Below are 11783 nucleotides of genomic sequence, written 5' to 3' on the forward strand. Positions count from 1 at the left end.
TAGTACAGGGAACTGAAGATTCAGAACATGCAGCAGAGGAATTACACAGAAAAAGCTGGGCATTCAAAACGCCTAGTGAAGAAGGACAGACTGGCGTTTAAACGCCAGCCAGGGTACCTGGTTGGGCGTTTAACGCCCAAAAAGGTAGCATTTTGGGCGTTAAACGCCAGAATGGATACCATTCTGGGCGTTTAACGCCAGGATGGCACAAGGGGGAAGATTTTGTTTTCAAATCAAATTTTTTTTCAAGTTTTCAAAACCAAATCTTTTTCAAATCATATCTTTTCAATCAAATGTTTTCAAAATCAATTTCTTTCCTTTTTCAAAGATACTTACTAACAATTAATGATTTGATTGAACATCTCAAGTATATTGCCTTTTCTGTTGAGAAAGGTTTAATGTTTGAATCATATCTTTTCTTGTTAGGCAAGTCATTAATTTTTAAAAAAATCATATCTTTTAAAATTGTTTTCAAATCATATCTTTTAAAATTATTTTCAAATCATATCTTTTCAATCATATCTTTTCAAGCACATCTTTTTCAAATAGTTTTCAACTACATCTTTTTAACTTCTAATCTTAAAATCTTTTCAAAAATTACTTGATATTTTTTCTTTCACTCTTGATTTTCGAAAATCAATTAAAGTTTTTCAAAATATTTTCAAACTTTTTCACTTAATTTTTGAAAATTTCCTTCCCCTCCTCTCACATCCTTCTATTTATGGAGTATCACTCCTTCTTAATGCACAATTCGAACTCTATCTGATCAAGTTCGAATTCTTCTACCTCTTTCTTCTGTTTTTCGTTTCCTCTGACACCTCAAGGAATCTCTATACTGTGACATAGAGGATTCCACATTCTCTTGTTCTTTTCTCTTTCATATGAGCAGGAACAGAGACAAAGGCATTCTTGTTGAAGCTGACCCTGAACCTGAGAGGACCTTGAAGCGAAAGCTAAGAGAAGCTAAGGCACAACTCTCTGTAGAGGACCTAACCGAATTCTTCAAAGGAGAAGAAGATATGGCAGCCAAAAACAACAACAATGCTAACAATGCAAGGAAGGTGCTGGGTGACTTTACTGCACCTACTCCCGACTTCTATGGGAGAAGCATCTCTATCCCTGCCATTGGAGCAAACAACTTTGAGCTTAAGCCTCAATTAGTTTCTCTAATGCAACAGAATTGCAAGTTCCATGGACTTCCATTGGAAGATCCTCATCAGTTCTTAGCTGAATTCTTGCAAATCTGTGACACAGTCAAGACTAATGGGGTTAACCCTGAGGTCTACAGACTGATGCTATTCCCTTTTGCTGAAAGAGACAGAGCTAGAATATGGTTGGACTCTCAACCTAAAGAAAGCCTGGACTCTTGGGAAAAGCTAGTCAATGCCTTCTTGGCAAAGTTCTTTCCACCTCAAAAATTGAGTAAGCTTAGGGTGAAAGTCCAAACCTTCAGACAGAAGGATGGAGAATCCCTCTATGAAGCTTGGGAAAGATACAAATAATTAATCAGAAAGTGTCCTTCTGACATGCTTTCTGAATGGAGCATCATAGGTATTTTCTATGATGGTCTCTCTGAACTATCCAAGATGTCCTTGGATAGCTCTGCTGGAGGATCTCTTCATCTGAAGAAGACGCCTACAGAAGCTCAAGAGCTAATTGAAATGGTTGCAAATAACCAATTCATGTACACTTCTGAAAGGAATCATGTGAACAATGGGACAAATCAGAAGAAAGGAGTTCTTGAGATTGATACTCTGAATGCCATTTTGGCTCAGAACAAGATATTGACTCAACAAGTCAATTTGATTTCTCAAAGTCTGTCTAGAATGCAAAATGCACCAAGCAGTACTAAGGATGCTTCATCTAAAGAAGAAGCTTATGATCCTGAGAACCCTTCAATGGAAGAGGTGAATTACCTAGGAGAACCCTATGGAAACACCTATAATTCTTCATGGAGAAATCACCCAAATTTCTCATGGAAGAATCAAGAGAGACCTCAACAAGGTTTCAACAACAATAATGGTGGAAGAAACAGGTTTAGCAATGGCAAGCCTTTTCCATCATCTTCTCAGCAACAGACAGAGAATTCTAAGCAGAACCAATCTGACTTAGCAACCATGGTCTCTGATCTAATCAAAACCACTCAAAGTTTCATGACTGAAACAAGGTCCTCCATTAAGAATTTGGAGGCACAAGTGGGACAGCTGAGCAAGAAAGTTACTGAACTCCCTCCTAGTACTCTCCCAAGTAATACAGAAGAAAATCCAAAAGGAGAGTGCAAGGCCATCAACATGGCCGAATTTGGAGAGGAAGGAGAAGAAGTGGACGCCACTGAGGAAGGCCTCAATGGGCGTGCACTGGCCTCCACAGAGTTCCCCAATGAGGAACCATGGGAATCTGAGGCTCAAAATGAGACCATAGAGATCCCACTGGATTTACTTCTGCCATTCATGAGCTCTGATGAGTATTCTTCCTCTGAAGAGGATGAGTATGTCACTGAAGAGCAAGTTGCTAAATACCTTGGAGCAATCATGAAGCTAAATGACAAGTTATTTGGAAATGAGACTTGGGAGGATGAACTTCCTTTGCTCACCAAAGAACTGGATGACTTGTCTAGGCAGAAATTACCTCAAAAGAAACAAGATCCTGGGAAGTTTTCAATACCTTGTACCATAGGCACCATGACCTTCAAGAAGGCTCTATGTGACTTAGGGTCAAGTGTAAACCTCATGCCTCTCTCTGTAATGGAGAAGCTAGGGATCTTTGAGGTACAAGCTGCAAGAATCTCACTAGAGATGGCAGACAACTCAAGAAAACAAGCTTATGGACTTGTAGAGGATGTTTTGGTGAAGATTGAAAACCATTACATCCCTGCTGATTTCATAGTCCTAGAGACTGGGAAGTGCATGGATGAAACCATCATCCTTGGCAGACCCTTCCTAGCCACAGCAAAGGCTGTGATTGATGTTGATGGAGGTGAACTGATCATTCAAGTGAATGAAGAATCCTTTGTGTTTAAGGCTCAAGGATATCCCTCTGTCACCATGGAGAGGAAGCATGAAGAGCTTCTCTCAATTCAGAGTCAAACAGAGCCCCCACAGTCAAACTCTAAGTTTGGTGTTGGGAGGCCACAACCAAACTCTAAGTTTGGTGTTGAACCCCCACATTCAAACTCTAAGTTTGGTGTTGGGAGGTCCCAATATTGCTCTGAGTATCTGTGAGGCTCCATGAGAGCCCTCTGTCAAGCTACTGACATTAAAGAAGCACTTGTTGGGAGGCAACCCAATACTATATTTTATCTATTTCCTTTTGTTATTTTATGTTTTTTGTAGGTTGATGATCATGAGAAGTCACAAAATCAATTGAAAAAGCAAAAACAGAATGAAAAACAGGAAGAAAAACAGCACACCCTGGAGGAAGAACCCACTGGCGTTTAAACGCCAGTGAGGCTAGCAGTTGGGCGTTTAACGCCCAGTCTGGCACCATTCTGGGCGTTTAACGCCAGAAAGGGGCACCAGACTGGCGTTAAACGCCAGAAAAGGGCAAGAACCTGGCGTTAAACGCCAGGAATGGGCACCAGCCCGGCGTTTAACGCCAGAAATGGCTCAAAACGTGATTTTGAATGCCATTTGGTGCAGGGATGACTTTTCCTTGACATCACAGGATCTGTGGACCCCACAGGATCCCCACCAACCCCACCACTCTCTCTCTCTTCTTCACCCATTCACCAATCACCTCAACTCCTCTTCCTCAAAAACCCCACCTACCTCACCATTCAAATTCAAACCACTTTCCCTCCCAAACCCACCCATACATGACCGAACCATGTGCCCCCCTCTCCTATATTAACCCTTCTTCACTCCTTCATTTTCACACAACCTAAACACCACTTCTCCCCCTCTTTGGCCGAATACATAAGCCACACCCTTCTTCCTCATTTCTTCTTCTTCTACTCTTTTCTTTCTTCTTTTGCTCGAGGATGAGCAAACCTTTTAAGTTTGGTGTGGTAAAAGCATTGCTTTTTGTTTTTCCATAACCATTTATGGCATCCAAGGCCGGAGAAACCTCTAGAAAGAGGAAAAGGAAGGCAAAAGCTTCTACCTCCGAGTCATGAGAGATGGAGAGATTCATCTCAAGGGTGCATCAAGACCACTTCTATGAAGTTGTGGCCATGAAGAAGGGTCAACTTTGATCAAAAGGTTGGACCAAGTCCTCATAGATATCTGTGAAGAGGACGCCCAATGGAAGAGAAATTCAAGAGGGAAGCCGGTTCAACTGAGAAGGCATGACCTCAAGCCCATCACTAAGAAAAGGATGGAGCAAACAAGAGACCCCTCTCATCATGAGAGAGGAGCAACAAAGACAAGGAAGAGACATTGAGGAGCTCAAGCACTCCATAGGATCTTCAAGAGGAAGAACAAGCCGCCATCACTAAGGTGGACCCATTCTTTAATTTCCTTGCTCTTTTGTTTTTTGAATTTCTATGCTTATGTTTATCTATGTTTGTGTCTTATGATCATTAGTGTCTTAGTGTCTATGCCTTAAAGTTATGAATGTCCTATGAATCCATCACCTTTCTTAAAAGAAAACTGTTTTTATCACAAAAGAACAAGAAGTACAGGATTTCAAATTCATCTTTAAAACTAGCTTAATTAGTTTGATGTGGTGACAATACTTTTTGTTTTCTGAATGTATGCTTGAACAGTGCATATGTCTTTTGAATTTGTTGTTCATGAATGTTAAAATTGTTGGCTCTTGAAAGAATGATGAAAAAGGAGACATGTTACTGAGGATCTGAAAAATCATAAAAATGATTCTTGAAGCAAGAAAAAGCAGTGAATACAAAAAAAAATGAAAAAAAAAGAGAAAGAGAGAGACGAAAAAAAGGAAAGAAAGAGAAAAAGAAAGAAAAAGAAAGAAATAAAGTTGTGATCCAAGGCAAAAAGAGTGTGCTTAAGAACCCTGGACACCTCTAATTGGGGACTCTAGCAAAGCTGAGTCACAATCTGAAAAGGTTCACCCAATTATGTGTCTGTGGCATGTATGTATCCGGTGGTAATACTGGAAGACAGAGTGCTTTGGGCCACGGCCAAGACTCATAAAGTAGCTGTGTTCAAGAATCATCATACTTAACTAGGAGAATCAATAACACTATCTGGATTCTGAGTTCCTAAAGAAGCCAATCATTCTGAATTTCAAAGGATAAAGTGAGATGCCAAAACTGTTCGGAGGCAAAAAGCTACTAGTCCCGCTCATCTAATTTGGAGCTAAGTTTCATTGATAATTTGGAGTCTATAGTATATTCTCTTCTTTTTATCTTATTTGATTTTCAGTTGCTTGGGGACAAGCAACAATTTAAGTTTGGTGTTGTGATGAGCGGATAATTTGTACCCTTTTTGGCATTGTTTTTAGTATGTTTTTAGTATCTTTGAGTTAGTTTTTATTATATTTTTATTAGTTTTTAGTAAAAATTCACTTTTCTGGACTTTACTATGAGTTTGTGTGTTTTTCTGTGATTTCAGGTATTTTCTGGCTGAAATTGAGGGATCTGAGCAAAAATCTGATTCAGAGACTGAAAAGGACTGCAGATGCTGTTGGATTCTGACCTCCCTTCACTCGAAGTGGATTTTCTGCAGCTACAGAAGCCCAATTGGCACGCTCTCAACGGCGTTGGAAAGTAGACATCCTGGGCTTTCCAGCAATATATGATAGTCCATACTTTGCCCAAGATTTGATGGCCCAAACCGGCGTTCAAAGTCACCCTCAGGAATTCCAGCGTTAAACGCCGGAACTGGCACCAAAATGGGAGTTAAACGCCCAAACTGGCATAAAAGCTGGCGTTTAACTCCAAGAAGAGTCTCTACACGAAAATGCTTCATTGCTCAGCCCAAGCACACACCAAGTGGGCCCGGAAGTGGATTTTTATGTCATTTACTCATCTCTGTACACCCTAGGCTACTAGTTTTCTATATATAGGACCTTTTACTATTGTATTTTATCATCTTCGGACATCTAGTTCTTAGATCATTTGGGGGCTGGCCTCACGGCCATGCCTAGACCTTATTCTTATGTATTTTCAATGGTGGAGTTTCTACACACCATAGATTAAGGTGTGGAGCTTTGCTGTACCTCGAGTATTAATGCAATTACTATTGTTCTTCTATTCAATTCCGCTTGTTCTTTGTCCAAGATATCACTTGTTCTTCAACTTGATGAATGTGATGATCCGTGACACTCATCATCATTCTCACTCATGAACAAGGTGACTGACAACCACTCTTGTTCTACAAGCATACGAGGCTCTAGTGTTTATCTCTTGGATTCCTGATACACGATGCATGGTTGATCGCCTGACAACCGAGTGCTCGCCTGACAAACGAGCCAGCCATTCCGTGAGATCAGAGTCTTCGTGGTATAGGCGAGAACTGATGGCGGCATTCAAGAGAATCCGGAAGGTCTAACCTTGTCTGTGGTATTCTGAGTAGGATTCAATGATTGAATGACTGTGACGTGCTTCAAACTCCTAGCAGGCGGGGCGTTAGTGACAGACGCAAAAGAATCACTGGATTCTATTCCGGCCTGACCGAGAACCGACAGCTGATTAGCCATATGCTGTGACAGAGCATAGGAACATTTTCACTGAGAGGATGGGAGGTAGCCATTGACAACGGTGAAACCCTTGCATAAGCTTGCCATGGAAAGGAGTAAGAAGGATTGGATGAAGACAGTAGGAAAGCAGAGAGACGGAAGGGAAGGCATCTTCATACGCTTATCTGAAGCTCTCACCAATGATATACATAAGTATCTCTATCTTTATCTTTATGTTTTATTCATCATCTATACCCATTTGAGTCTGCCTGACTAAGATTTACAAGGTGACCATAGCTTGCTTCATACCAACAATCTCTGTGGGATCGACCCTTACTCGCGTAAGGTTTATTACTTGGACGACCCAGTACACTTGCTGGTTAGTTGTGCGAAGTTGTGTAGTGATCACAATTTCGTCCACCAATGATCCAAGTACACCATCACTGGTTAGTTGTGTAGTGATCACAAGCATGAAACTGGCGTTCAACGCCAGAAACATGCATAACATGGGCGTTTAACGCCCAGAACTAGCATCAATGGGCGTTTGAACGCCAGAATGTTGCATGAAGGCATGTTACATGCCTATAGGGTGAAGGAATGGTATTTCTTTTCACCTCAGGATCTGTGGACCCCACAGGATCCCCACCTCAGGATCTGTGGACCCCACAGGATCCCCACCTACCACATTTCTTTTAATCCTAATCACACTCTCCTAATCCAAATCTCATTCTCAATATCACACTTCCCAACACCCTTCACCAATCACCTCAATTCCTCTTCCCAATTTTTCCATTCACCATTCACATCAACCCCTCTTCCCCATAAACCCCACCTACCTCCACTACATTCAAATTCAATTTCCCACCCTTTCCCACCCAAAATGGCCAAAACCCACCCACCCTCTCCCTATAAATACCTTTCCTTTCTTCTTCATTTTCACACAACACAAACCCCTTCTTCTCTCATATAGCCGAATCCTCTCTTCTCCCTCTCTTACAAAATTCTCTTCTTCTTCTTCTACTCTTCTTTTCTTTTTGCTCGAGGACGAGCAAATTTTAAGTTTGGTGTGGTATAAAAAGCCTAAGCTTTTTATTTTTCATTCACCATCAATGGCACCCAAGACCGGAGTTTCCTCAAGAAAAGGAAAAGGGAAGGCAAAAGCTTCCACTTCCGAGTCATGGGAGAAGGAAAGATTCATTTCCAAGAGCCATCAAGACCACTTCTATGATGTTGTGGCAAAGAAGAAAGTGATCCATGAGGTCCCTTTCAAACTTAAGAAGAATGAGTATCCGGAAATCCGACTTGAAATTCAAAGAAGAGGGTGGGAAGTCATAAGCCAACCCCATACAACAAGTTAGAATTTTAATGGTTCAAGAGTTCTATGCCAATGCATGGATCACTAGGAACCATGACCAAAGTATGAACCCAAGCCCAAAGAATTATCTCACAATGGTTAGGGGGAAATACTTGGATTTTAGTCCGGAAAATGTGAGGTTGGCATTTCATTTACCTATGATGCAAGGTGATGAACACCCCTACACTAGAAGGGTCAACTTTGATCAAAGGTTGGACCAAGTCCTTAGGGACATTTGTGTGGAAGGCGCCCAATGGAGAGTAGACTCCAAAGGCAAACCAGTCCAACTAAGAAGACTGGACCTCAAGCCTGTAGCTAGAGGATGGTTGGAATTCATCCAAAGATCCATCATCCCTACAAGCAACCGATCTGAAGTTACTGTGGATCGGGCCATCATGATTCATAGCATCATGATTGGAGAAGAAGTAGAGGTTCATGAAGTCATATCCAATGAACTCTACAAAATAGCTGACAAGCCTTCATACATGGCACGGCTAGCCTTCCCCCACCTCATATGCCATCTATGTTATTCAGCCGGAGTTATCATAGATGGAGATGTCTCCATTGAAGAAGACAAGCCCATCACCAAGAAAAGGATGGAGCAAACAAGGGAAGTCCCTCACGGCCCTCAAGGAGAACAAGAGGAAGTTCATCATCAACAAATGCCTCAAATGCACTTTCCTCCCAACAACTATTGGGAGCAACTTAACACCTCCTTGGAAGATTTGAGCCATAATGTGGAACAACTAAGGGTGGAACACCATGAACACGCCCTCACTCTTCAAGAAATAAGAGAAGATCAAAGAGCAATGAGGGAGGAGCAACAAAGGAAAGGAAGGGACATAGAAGAGTTGAAGAACATCATTGGTCCCTCAAGAAGAAGACGCCACTAGAGGTGGATTCATTCCTTGTTCTTTGTTTTCTTTCTGTTTTCGGTTTTTAATTATTGTGTTTATCTATGTTTTGTGTCTTTATTTCATGATCATTAGTATGTAACCATGCCTTAAAGCTATAAATAAAATCCATTAGTCCTTCACCTCTCTTAAAAGAAAAATGTTTTAATTCAAAAGAACAAGAAGTACATAATTTTCGAAATTATTATTGAATTTAGTTTAATTATATTGATGTGGTGACAATGCTTTTTGTTTTCTGAATGAATGAATGAACAGTGCATATGTCTTTTGATCTTGTTGTTTATGAGTGTTTAAAATTATTGGTTCTTGAATGAATGATGAACAAAGAGAAATGTTATTGATGATCTGAAAAACCATGAATTTGATTCTTGAAGCAAGAAAAAGCAGTGAAAAAAAAAATAGCGAAAATAAAAAGCAAAGGATCCAAGGCTTTGAGCATCAATGGATAGGAGGGCCCAAGGAAATTAAATCCAGGCCTAAGCGGCTAAATCAAGCTGTCCCTAGCCATGTGCTTGTGTCATGAAGGTCCAAGTGAAAAGCTTGAGACTGAGTGGTTAAAGTCGTGATCTAAAGCTAAAGAGTGTGCTTAAGAGCTCTGGACACCACTAACTGGGGACTTTAACAAAGCTAAAGTCACAATCTGAAAAGGTTCACCCAGTTATGTGTCTGTGGCATTTGTGTATCCGGTGGTAATACTGGAAGACAAAGTGCTTAGGGCCACAGCCAAGACTCATAAGTAGCTGTGTTCAAGAATCAACATGCTTAACTAAGAAAGTCAATAACACTATCCCAAATTCTAAGTTCCCCCAGAGACGCCAATACCTCTAAACTACAAAGGAAAAAGTGAGATGCCAAAACTGTTCAGAAGCAAAAAGCTACAAGTCCCGCTCATGTAATTAAATTAATATTCATTGATATTTTGGACTTTATAGTATATTCTCTTCTTTTTATCCTATTTGATTTTCAGTTGCTTGGGGACAAGCAACAATTTAAGTTTGGTGTTGTGATGAGCGGATAATTTGTACGCTTTTTGGCATTGTTTTTATATAGTTTTTAGTAAGTTTAAGCTACTTTTAGGGATGTTTTCCTTAGTTTTTATGTTAAATTCACATTTCTGGACTTTACTATGAGTTTGTGTGTTTTTCTGTGATTTCAGGTAAATTCTGGCTGAAATTGAGGGATTTGAGCAAAACTCTGAAAAAGGCTGACAAAAGGACTGCTGATGCTGTTGGATTCTGACCTCCCTGCACTCGAAATGGATTTTCTGGAGCTACAGACCTCCAAATGGCGCGCTCTCAACGGCGTTGGAAAGTAGACATCCAGGGCTTTCCAGCAATATATAATAGTCCATACTTTATTCGAAGAATGACGACGCAACTTGGCGTTGAACGCCAAGTACACGCTCCTTTCTGGAGTTAAACGCCAGAAAAACGTCATGATCCGGAGTTGAACGCCCAAAACACATAATAACTCGAAATTCAACTCCAAGAGAAGCCTCAGCTCGTGGATAGATCAAGCTCAGCCCAAGCACACACCAAGTGGGCCCCGGAAGTGGATTTATGCATCAATTACTTACTCATGTAAACCCTAGTAGCTAGTCTAGTATATATAGGACATTTATCTATTGTATTAGATATCTTTTGACCACTTTATCTCTTTTATCATTCGGTCACTTGATCATGGAGAGGGCTGGCCATTCGGCCATGCCTGAACCTCTTTCACTTATGTATTTTCAACGGTGGAGTTTCTGCACACCATAGATTAAGGGTGTGGAGCTCTGCTGTACCTCAAAGATTAATGAAGTTCTATTTTCTCTTATTTGGTCTCTATCTTATTCTTATTCCAAGATATTCATTCGTACCCAAGAACATGATAAATGTGATGAGCTAATAACTCTCATCATCATTCTCACTTATGAACGCGCGTGATTGACAACCACTTTCGTTCTACATGCAACAAGGCTTGAATTTGTATCTCTTAGATTCCCCAACAGAATCTTCGTGGTATAAGCTAGATAGATGGCGGCATTTATCTGGATCCGGAAAGTCCAACCTTGTCTGTGGTGTTCCGAGTAGGATCCTGGGAATCCGGAAAGTCTCACCTTGTCTGTGGTATTCCGAGTAGGATTCCGTTCATGAATGACTGTGACGTGCTTCAAACCTGTAACCTGCTGGGCGTCAGTGACAGACGCAAAAGAGGGATTCTATTCCAGTAGGGGAGGGAACCAACCGGTGATTGGCCGTACTGTGACAGAGTGCGTGAGCATTAGCTTTCACTGCGAGGATGGGATGTAGCTATCAACCATGGGTGATGCCTCCAGACTGGTTAGCTGTGCGAGTGACAGCCGCATAGGATATTTCCCCGTGAGGATTGAAAGTAGCCACAGCTGATGGTGAACCCCTATACAAAGCTTGCCATGGAAAGGAGTAAGAAGGATTGAGTAGAAGCAATAGGAGAGCAGGCGTACGAGAGCTCTACAGCATCTCCATTCCGCTTATCTGAAATTCCTACCAATGAATCTGCATAAGTATTTCTATCCTTTTTATTTTCTTATTTTATTTTATTTACAAACCCATAAATCTTTAATCCTCCTGACTGAGATTTGCAAGGTGACCATAGCTTGCTTCATACCAACAATCTCTGTGGATTCGACCCTTACTCACGTAAGGTTATTACTTGGACGACCCAGTACACTTGCTGGTTAGTTGAACGGAGTTGTGACTTCAAATAAGGACAATTATTGAATAAATCCAATTACAATGAATCAAATCAAAGAACAGTGATCACAATTTCGTCCACCAAGTTTTTGGCGCCGTTGCCGGGGATTGTTCGAGTATGGACAACTGACGGTTCATCTTGTTGCTCAGATTAGGTACTTTTCTTTTCAAAAATCTTTTTCAAAAATTTTTCTTTTATTTTTCTTTTTC

At 40.9% G+C, this 11783-nt stretch overlaps 1 non-coding gene across 1 annotated transcript; it reads right to left on the bottom strand.

Moving 5' to 3' along the window:
* Nucleotides 1-1424: 1424 nt before the first annotated feature.
* LOC130953445 (small nucleolar RNA R71) lies at nucleotides 1425-1532 on the bottom strand. The gene has a single exon (XR_009075614.1). It is a non-coding gene; the product is annotated as a small nucleolar RNA R71 (small nucleolar RNA).
* Nucleotides 1533-11783: the final 10251 nt, after the last annotated feature.

This window comes from Arachis stenosperma, chromosome 9, assembly GCF_014773155.1.
Source record: "Arachis stenosperma cultivar V10309 chromosome 9, arast.V10309.gnm1.PFL2, whole genome shotgun sequence".
Classification (NCBI taxonomy): Eukaryota; Viridiplantae; Streptophyta; class Magnoliopsida; order Fabales; family Fabaceae; genus Arachis; species Arachis stenosperma.